The sequence below is a fragment of the Phascolarctos cinereus genome, unplaced genomic scaffold (assembly GCF_003287225.1).
Source record: "Phascolarctos cinereus isolate Bilbo 61053 unplaced genomic scaffold, phaCin_HiC Scaffold_4;HRSCAF=312, whole genome shotgun sequence".
Taxonomy (NCBI): domain Eukaryota; kingdom Metazoa; phylum Chordata; class Mammalia; order Diprotodontia; family Phascolarctidae; genus Phascolarctos; species Phascolarctos cinereus.
In genome coordinates this window covers 306,566,349-306,576,678 of record NW_027555847.1, presented here as the reverse complement: position 1 = coordinate 306,576,678, position 10,330 = coordinate 306,566,349, and the positions used below count along the sequence as shown (strand labels likewise).

The window sequence follows — 10,330 nt, the reverse complement described above, 5'->3', positions numbered from 1 at the left end:
AGACATCTTAGTACTTTTAAAAGATGGTTGATTGAAAGCCAGAAAGATAATGAAAGATAAAAAGGGTTTATGTTCCTAAAAAAAAAACCCTTTTCTCTGGAAATTATATATAGTATCTGAGAAGGGACATTTCATCATGACTCAAGAATTGAGAATTACAGAGTTGAGTGCTTAAGTTCATGAGGTATTGGAATTTTTTGGCATTCTCGTAAGAAAAGGAGAAAAACTCTCCAAAAAGCCAAGTTACTCATGGCTGCTCATTGATAGATTTTCCAGTATTGCATGAATTTTTTATTTTTATTTTTATTTTTTTAGAAAAAAACACAAATTTTAAAATAAACGTTAGTAAGTTTTTTTTTAATCACAAGTGCTTATCTGAGTTTTGCACATGTTCTAAGTAAAATGCTCTTACAAAGCCTTAACTTGAAAATCACTTTAAGAATTTAAAGGAAAGAAAAATGGGTGTATCTTTACATATCCTAATTAAGTTTAAAATATTTTTTTTTCTTCAGGACCGATACGAGATTTCTCTATCAGATGCATCAATGATGGTCTTCTTGGAGAAGTCTTTGTTACTGACGTCTTTGGAGATGTCAATTGTACAAATGGTTCTGTCTTTATGAATTCTGTGTCACGTGCAGGTTGCCCATACCAGAAACAAAGATGCTCTCCCTTACAGTAGAAGTCTATCCGGTTGATATTTCTTGGAGTAGTAGAAGATTATCTATAGTCTTGGTGATATTATCCAAATCACCATTCACATGTGTCATTTCACATTCCTTGTACAGAACAGTAATTCCATCACCTAGAACAAATATATCTTTCTCTTTAATTTGTCCCAAGACAGGAAAGGAAGATCCTTTTTTTTTTTTTAACTATGCTGAGTTACCAAGGTGGCAAGACTACCACACTTAGTATTTTCTTTCATGTCTAGTTCCTTGTCACTATCGATCTCAATTGGAATCACAAATGAAAAAAAATTGCAAAGAATTAGATTCATGATTTCTTTTCTATGTTTTATTTTACTTTTGACAATATTTAGTTTTGTTAGTAGTTTTGACTTCATAAATTATTTCTACGCTTAGGCTTCATTCCCTCTTTTTCCACCTCTTGTATCGATCCATGTTGGATCTATCTAAAAAGGTCTAACTCTCATTTTTGCAGTTTTCACAAAATTTGGAGGATTTTTCAAAACATTTTCCCTTTCCCTTGGAAAAATCTTCATAAGATTGTTCAGTTTTTTTATGAATACATTGCAAGTGCTGAATTTTGTACTTTCATTCCCTCTCAGGCTTTTCACATTTCACCTGGTCAGATCCTATCGATGCATCCCTTGCTTGCTAGACTGACTCCTTGACCTATACTTTGCATTATAATAATGCCTCTTTTCATTGTGACTACTTTCCTTTCTAGTCTTTGTCCTGAATGGACAACTTTCTGAATGAAAAAAAAAATCTGAATTCTAAATTCTGGACTAGAAGATTTTCTAGGATAGTGAGCTTTGGATAGAGTTCTTATATGATGACTAAAAGCCATCCCTGTTTTAATACAGTATGCATAGGGGCAGCTAGGTGGCACAGTGGACAGAACTCCAAACTTGGAGTCAGGAGACCTGAGTTCAAATCCTGCCTCAGACATTTGATCCTTACTAGCTGTGTGACCCTGGGCAAGTCGCTTAATCATAATTGCCTCAACTAAAAAGAACTTTTATATATATACACATACACACACACACACACATATGTAAAATTTTCATTGATATCTTCTTGTATAATTTTTTCTTAAGGAGCATCATTCCTTATTCCTGCTTCTTGACCTTCTTTTATCATGACCACTGCTCCAAGATCTTGATCTGCTTCTCTCTGCAGAAACTGTGTTTTCACTGCTTGATGATATTGTTTGGCATTTTCTGAATGAACTGTTATCTTTAGTTCTTGCTGTCTTCTTTTCTTTTCTATCTTTAAGTTGATAACTAGTTCTGCTTCTTGATTACTTTCTTTTTGTCCATCTCTTTCCATGATATTTCCTGTAGCTCTTTCAGCCATGCCCATCTTTGCTATAAGAATATGAATCTGAACATCTTGATTGCCTCTCTTTTTGAACAGTTTAAGATGACATGGAGAACACACTCTTTTTGACTGTTACTGATGAGCTTAAGTCCCAGAGAGATGATGAAACCGATCATTTGTTCCTTTTTGATCTAAGTATCCTACCAGATGGTGAGATATCAGAATTACAATGATTTTTATTTGCCCATCTTTTGAAACAAATGAAAGTGGAGATGAACATCTGATAAAATCACTATCACTTGATCTGGCATTTGGCTTCTCCACAGATTAATTTTTCTCAGACTGAATCTTCTGAGTCAGAGCACAATCCAACAAGTTCTGGGGTTCTCTCGACTAATATTTTAATATATCCAACAATGATACAATTATCTGATGAAGAGTCAGCATCATTGTTTTGGTCCTGATTGATGTCTACTCCCATTGGAGTCTGGAGTCTACTTTTATTTTTTTTGGCAGTTGGGGTTAAGTGACTTGCCCATGGTCACACAGCTAGTAAGTAAGTGTCAAGTGTTTGGTCTGAGTCCGTATTTGAACTCAGGTCCTCCTGACTTCAAGGCTGGTGCTCTATCCACTGCACCACCTAGCTGCCCCCTGGGGTCTCCTTCTTACACGTTCTTCATCTGAACTGTTAGACATATATAAAGGGGGAAGACACAGCTGCATAAACCTGCTCTGAGGTTGAATATGATGGCCCTGGAATTTCATCATCCCATGGAGCTTGACTAGGAGTGAATGCATTAGCATCTAGTTCTTGATTATTCACCTCAGTCAAAATTAGCATGTTAATGAAAAACCTCTACCTTAAAAGGAGACTAAGCAAAACAGATAGACTCATGTAAAAAAAAATAGTCCAACGAATTTAAAAAAAATGTTTTAAGTCATCAACAAAAGCTTGATTCTCTTGGTCACAGAGAGTAACATTACTCATGATGATGTGCTGAATGATGTTGACTAAAGATCTATGCCTTACTATTGACCATGGAACTAAACTATGAAAGCAGACAAGATTTCTACAGAAAAAAAAAAATCAGTTAAAATATCCCTATAGTGAACACATTATTGAATATGTCTAACAGGAATACAGAAACAATATAACACCCTGAAATTAATAGCATTTGATTCTTGAATCAGGATCAGGATCTTCCTTCCCATCTCAAGGTAGGATGAATTGCCTTGGTCCTATTGGTGGAATAGATAATCCTTCAAACAGTACTCCAATATCCGGTGGTGTTTCAGTCCTTCAAAGAGAAGTATGCCTTTGGAAATAAGCAGAAGCACTTCTATCCCTTCTTCAGTTAGTTGTGTAGTAGCAAAATCTTCTCCCATCTGTACTGGTAGAAGAGCCTTGAACATATTTATTTTTTAATCTTTTTTTTTTATTTTTAGGCAATTGGGTTTAAGTGACTTGCCCAGGGTCACACAGCTAGCAAGTGTCAAGTGTTTTGGCCTGAGGCCAGATTTGAACTCAGGTCCTCCTGACTTCAGGGCTGGTGCTCTATATACTGTGCCACCTAGGTGCCCGAAAACGAACCTTGAACATAATTCTTGATCATGTTCTTATTTGAGGCCTTAGGAAATATTCCCCAAAGTCATTTTCTCCCCTCAGTGAATGGAAGATAGGCTGAAGTGGCTTTTTTCATAGTGGATATTCAGCCTTTTTGTTTCGTTTTGTTTTTTTATCCTTCCTGTGCACAGCAGAAACAGATTCTACGTAAGCAGTGGCCAACACATGCCACATTGTCAAATTTCTGCAAACATATATAGGACATTTGGATTCTGGGGAAACATCAGCTGGAACTGCCTTGTGCAACTTGTTACCAGCTTTAGGTGAAAAGTTGTTATCTACCGTAAATTCTTCAGCTGCTGATGCCATTACCTCTCAGAGTTCTGAATCTGTCCTAGCAAGGAAGGCTGGGGTCTTGGCTGATCCAGCCACTGACGGGCATGAACCAGCTCTTCCCCTTTTACTTCTATAAGCATCTCCCCATCTTTGCTTCCAGCAAAGGAGGAGACACTGGCGGTGGCCTTTGTGACATATGGCACAGGTCACCAATAGTGGGTTCTCCACTAAGGCAGGAAGTTTATGGGCTCCACCCCCCAGGCTCTTCACCAGATTGTATCTGCAAGCCAGCCCTAACTGTCAATCTCTCTGCCAAGCCTCAGAGGATGATGTTATGAAAGCACCCCTGTTGGGGAGGAAGTGGCCCAGACAGAAGGGAAGCAGGTTGACTGGGTGGTGGTTGCTGAGGGCTGGGTTTTATGAGGCTTCCTTCTGTTCCTTGGAATATAGGTTGCCTCTTTTTAAGATGGGTGTTAGGATCATGTGAGATAACATTTGTAAAGTAACTTAGCAAAGTGTCCTGGCATATAGTAGGCACTTAATAAGTGCTTATTTCCTTCTTTAATTTCCTTGGACCTCAGTTTCTTTACCCTCAAGAAGCCACCTGCATTCAAGCAGGTGGAGACACAAGCTGTAATTCTATCCACCAAGCCCATGTGTCCTTAAAAATTTAAATTCTCTTCATGTTCTTCACAGAAGATCCCACCAAATAGGGAATTTATCCCTGTGAGGCCAAATATGCCAAACTTCCAATTCTATTCACCTGAAAACAGACAAAATGGCAATTCTTATCAGGAATTTCCAATTGATTCAGTTAGCTTTATGAAAGCAAATCCAGCACCACCACCACCACCCCAGCACTTTTGGGAACCGTGCAAATAATTGCCTCATCTGACAAGGAAGGAAGGAAGAAAAGAAGGAAACAAGCAAGGAAGGAAGGTTTGTTTATATTTTTAGAAAAGATTAGGACTTCCATGTTTTGGAGAAAGAAAGAACTACGCATGTTGCGCTGGTGGTAGTTGCAAATGAAAGCTGTTCCTGCTTTCCCTACTGCATCTACTTTGGATCATGGCTTTGTGTCACCATTATTTTTTTCACTATTTATTTTAGGGGAGGACAGGATTCTGCATAAGGCCTTCTGGAGCGGCAGGAACAGCTGGTATTTTCTGTTCTTGAAAGAAGTGCCAGCAATAGAAATACATGGGGAGCGGGTGGTGAAAAAGTCTTAGAAATCTGTCTCAGCAGCTGTTACTGCAATGGGCCTAGTGCAAATATGCAAAATGCTGCTTTGCATTGCCAGAGCATTCCATACTTTTGGCAGCGTATTGCAGAAATTCTGGATGTTGTGTGGATATCTTTGACAGTAGTAATGCTGCATCCCAAACTGAAGAAAGACACTGGATCATTCATTTCACTGTGTGCTCACTGAAGCTTTCCAGAGTGTTCACCAATAGAAGAAATGTTAAATTACCTTCTTTTGCTAACTTCATCTTTGAATTCATTTAGTTTTACAGTTAGTTGAATTTAAGCAAACTGGAGCTAATGCTTATAAAAAAAAGAGGATTTGATCTTTAAAGAACAGTGATTGGAAAAAGGGCAGACAGAGATATCTAGATGTAGACAAAGAACTAAAACAACAAATCTCAAAGTGTGGGCTGTGTGCCCCCAGGGATCACCATGGTCTTTTAGGTGCCCTGGAAATCAAAACTAGCTTAAAAATAATACTAAGAAAATATTAGGGATAGCTAGGTGGTGCAGTGGATACAGTGTGAGCCTAGAGTAAAGAAGACTCCTCTTCCTGACTTCTAATCTCACCTCAAACACTTACTAGCTGTGTGGCCATGGGCTAGTCACTTAACTCCATTTGCCTCAGTTTCTTCATCTGTAGAATGATCTGGAGAAGGAAAAGGGAAAAGACTCCTTTATCTTTGTCAAGAAAACCACAAAAGGAATCACAAAGATTCACACACACACACACACACACACACACATACACACACAATGACTGAACAACAACACAACATCAATAGTGACATTTTTTGCCTGTTAAAATATCCCTCCTTTTTATATATGCAAATCCATATTTTCTTAATTTATTTCAACCAAAATAACATATCACAACAGATTGAATGCAGAAGCAGATTTGAGCATCCAACTGTCTTCTATTAAGCCATGCATTAAAGAGATTTGCAAAAATATGTAAAACAATGCCACTCTTGTCACTAAATTGCTTTTGAAATAAAATAGGTTATTTTTGTTGACATGTAACAGGATTATATTGTCATTTTAAAAATAAATATTTTAAATGTATCCATTTCATTTCTCATATTATAAATATCAATAATTTAACCCAAATAAATAAAAGTTCTTTGGAGTCATCAGTTTTTAAGAGAGTAAAGGGGTTCTGAGACCAAAAAGTTTGAGAACCGCTGAGCTAACACAGAGATGTCTAAATATGCAGTAACCTACTGGCATAGTTTTAGAGTGTGATTGCCAGAAAACTGAGTTTATTTGTTTAATTCTCATGTAGGTAAGTTACATTTTATTTCTTCCACAAACTATAGAGTGTCATTATTGTTTTTGTTTGTTTGTATGTTTTATGGAACAATTGATTGGTTTAAGATTCCAAAAGGAGTAAGATAAGGCTGTATATTGTCACCTTATTTATTTAACTTATATGCAGATTACATCATGACAAATGCCAGGCAGGATGAATGAAAAGCTGGAATCAAGGTTGCTGAGAGAAATACTGGCAAATAATACTATGATGGCAGAAAGTGAAAAATTAAGAAGCCTCTTGATGAGGGTGAAAGGGGAGAATGAAACAGCTGGCTTGAAGCTTAACATTAAAAAAAAAAACAAGATCATGGCAACTGGTCGCATCACTTCTTGACAAATAGAGGGAAAAGAAGGGGAAGCAGCATTAGACTTTATATCATTGGGCTCAAAGATCACTACAGATGGCAATTGTAGCCATGAAATTAAAAGATGCTTGCTCCTTGGAAGGAAAATTATGGCAAATCTGGACCATATGCTAAAAAATAGAGAAATCATCAACCTAACAAAGGTCCATTTAGTCAAAACTTTGGCTTTTCAGGAGCAATACTTGGCTGTAAAAGTTAGACTATAAGGAAAGCTGAATAATGCAGAATTGGTGCTTTTGAATTACGAGGCTGAAGGAGACTTTTGAGAGTCTCTGAACAAATCAGTCAATATTTAAAGAAATTAATTCAGACTGAAGATGAAGCTTAAATACTTTGGCCACTAAATGAGAAGACAGGACTTATTGTAAAAATCCCCAATTTTGGTAAAGATTGAAGGCAAAAGGAGAAGGGGATAAAAGAGGACAAAATGGAGAGATGGTGTCAAGGAAGCAATAAACATGAGCTTGGACAGGCTTCAAGAGATAGTGGAGTATAGAAGGGCCTGCTGTGCTGTGGTCCATGGGATTGTGAAGAGTTGGACATGACTAACAATTTTATGTTTCATCCAAATAGTTTCAGAAATTCTAGACATGTCATATAAGTTGCTATCTGCTTCAGTTTCTCCTATTGTAAAATAGAGATAATAGTAGCACCTACCTTGCATGGTTACTGTGAGAATTAAATGATATAATATTTCTAAAGTGTTTACACAGTGTCTGGCACACAGTAGGCTTTTAATAAATGCTTGTTTTCTTTTGATCTACCTACTTATAAAATTTCATAATATTTAGATATCAAAAAGGTAGTAGGTGGATAGATAGATAAATAGATAGGTAGAATGAACATTTATTATGTACTTATTTTGTGCTAGGTGTGCAAAACTCTTCAGACACAAATGCAAACAATAAGAAGGATGCCTTCAAGGAGCTCATATTCAAATGCAGGAAGATATATAAAAGGGAGCTGAAAAAGTATGGGTGGGATAAAAATATATACCATCCGTGGGACAAGATATAAAAGGTCAGAGTCAAGACTAGAGCTGTTTTAGAAATTAACATGGCAGAACTGGTCATTTCCTCAAATAGTTGTTCCAGTGACAAAAATCATGAATTTTCTCCAATCAGAAAAGAGGGCCACAAAGTCAGAGGCAAAAGTCTGTAAATAAAGTCAAGAATACAGTGAGATTTCAATTTACTCCTGGCCCTACACTCTATGTACTGTACCACTTAGCTGCTCAATAGATAATTGATGATGATGATGATGATGATGGATAGATAAATATTCAGACATGTAGATAAATAGTACAAGTGACTGAGAAATCATTTGTTAAATATTTACTATATGTTTGGTACTATACCCCTCTCTGAGGATACAAATACAAGCAAGCAAAACAGTCTCTTCTCTGAAGGTGCCTATGTTCTGGTGGGGGAAACTATAAAGAGTGGCTGGAATTAGAAAGCGAATAAAACAGAACAAGCTGGAATTGATAGGAAGGCCTGGCCCAGAGAGATGAAGCAAAATCTGACATATAAAAGCCAAAGCACCCAGGGGTGGAGTACAGGTTAGTGTTGGGAGGAGATGGCCAAAGTAGAGATAGAATGGCATGAATCAAGCTACAAATGGTATGTGGGTCTGGGTCCTGGAGAGAGATGTGTCAAAAGTTAACTCTCCTAGGACATGACATAATTGTGAAATAGTTGAAAGATCTGTTTCACATCCTGGACCTCAATTTTCTTTTCTATTCAATGAAATGAACCAATTAGAACAATGGTATAATAATATAAAGTGTGACTTTGGCATGTTGAAATCTTGGATTCAAATCCAGCTATGTGACTTGCTATATGAGCATGTCAAAAACACCTAATGTTTCTAAGCCAATAAGACACAGTCTTTCTTTTGGACAATAATGTTTTTGAAAGCAGGGGTATGCTACAAGAGACATAAATTTAACAAAAGCTAAAGTTACACTTCAAACAGAAACTGCCAAATGTTGTCTATTTAAGTATTAATGACATATTAGGCATTATAAAATATGAGAATTAATTGATTCACTTGATTTTTTAAAGTGCTAAATCTGCATGGCAAGAAAACCTAGAAAGTTAGAGTGAATAATGGTACAAAGAATGAAGTCATAAAAATTTTTGTCACCAATTCAAGTAAGAATTTTACTGGGTCCTGAGCTTTTATTTTTATTTTTCCTTCCAAGCAAATCTGTCTGCTGAATCCTTTCAATTCATTTAATCCATCATCTATTAGGTTCCTACAATCTGCTAAGTTATGCAACTATCAAGGCAAAGATGAAAGATTTTTCATCCTCAAGGAGCTTACATCCTACTGAAGGATAAGTTAGGTATAAAGATAAGTTAACACAAGACCATTTGAACATGGGGAGGACACAAAGGATTATAGAGATGAGGGAAGGCTTTCTATATCGGAGGAGAGTCAGTATGACACAGTGGCTAGGGCCTGGAATAGCTGAGTCTGAATCTGACTTATGTGCAGACTGTGTGAACCAGAACAAATATTTTAGCTTCTCTCAGCCTTAGTTTCTTTGGCTGCTAAATGAGAATTATAGTAACCATAGTATGTACTTTGCAGGTTTGATGTCACAGAAAAGATAAAGTAAATCAGATATTCTTAAAACCTGAAAGTGCTACATAAAGATATCAGTTAATGGTGGTTGTGATGGTGACGAAGAGTAGTAGGAGTAGTAGTAGTAACAGCAGCAGCAGCAGCAGTAGTAGTTGCTACCAGAAGTAGTACTGCTACTGCCTCAGTTCTTAGCCCCTCCCCCAATCATTTATATACATATACATATATATATATATGTATATATACATATACTATATATAATATAAATCTAGCATTATTAATCTGTGATCATAATAGTTTTTTGACTGACTAATTAATTAAACACAGCTGATTTCCTTGGTAGAATGTGATATATTTGAGAACAATGCTATCTCACTTTCATATTAGTATCTCCAGGGCCTAATAAAATGGCATTTAGTAGGCACTTAATAAATGCTTGTTGAATGATTGGTTGAGAACTTGTGTTTTCTTCTCTTTTCATCTTCATTGAATGTTGGACAAATCTAGCCACTAATACTAATGGTATCCGTTAGCCTATGGAATCCTACCAATAACCTGCTGAAAAATATGTGTACTGAAACTAACTTCAGTTTAAACTTGCTTTAATTTAAACTTCACTTTACTAGATGAAAGCCAACACATTTTTTAAAATATAACTTTGAATTTTCAAGTTCAATATTAATAAAGACGTGTGTGTGTGTGCGTGTGTATTCATTAAAATACAATAAAACAGTGGAACTCATTCAATGGGAACATATACCCAAACTCATATGAGTGAAGTAGTTTGAACTCTTAAAACATCTAGTTTAATGGCTTCTGGCATGTGCTTGGAAGCAAATTCTCAAACTGTCTTAACTAACTTACAGAAGTATTACTTTTATTTATCTAGGCTAAAATGCACACAG

General features: G+C 36.4%; 2 pseudogenes; both read right to left on the bottom strand.

Moving 5' to 3' along the window:
* Positions 1 to 489: 489 nt before the first annotated feature.
* On the bottom strand, positions 490 to 1,536 carry LOC144454131 (E3 ubiquitin-protein ligase Topors-like; annotated as a pseudogene).
* A 171-nt stretch (positions 1,537 to 1,707) lies between these two features.
* On the bottom strand, positions 1,708 to 3,942 carry LOC110221958 (E3 ubiquitin-protein ligase Topors pseudogene; annotated as a pseudogene).
* Positions 3,943 to 10,330: the final 6,388 nt, after the last annotated feature.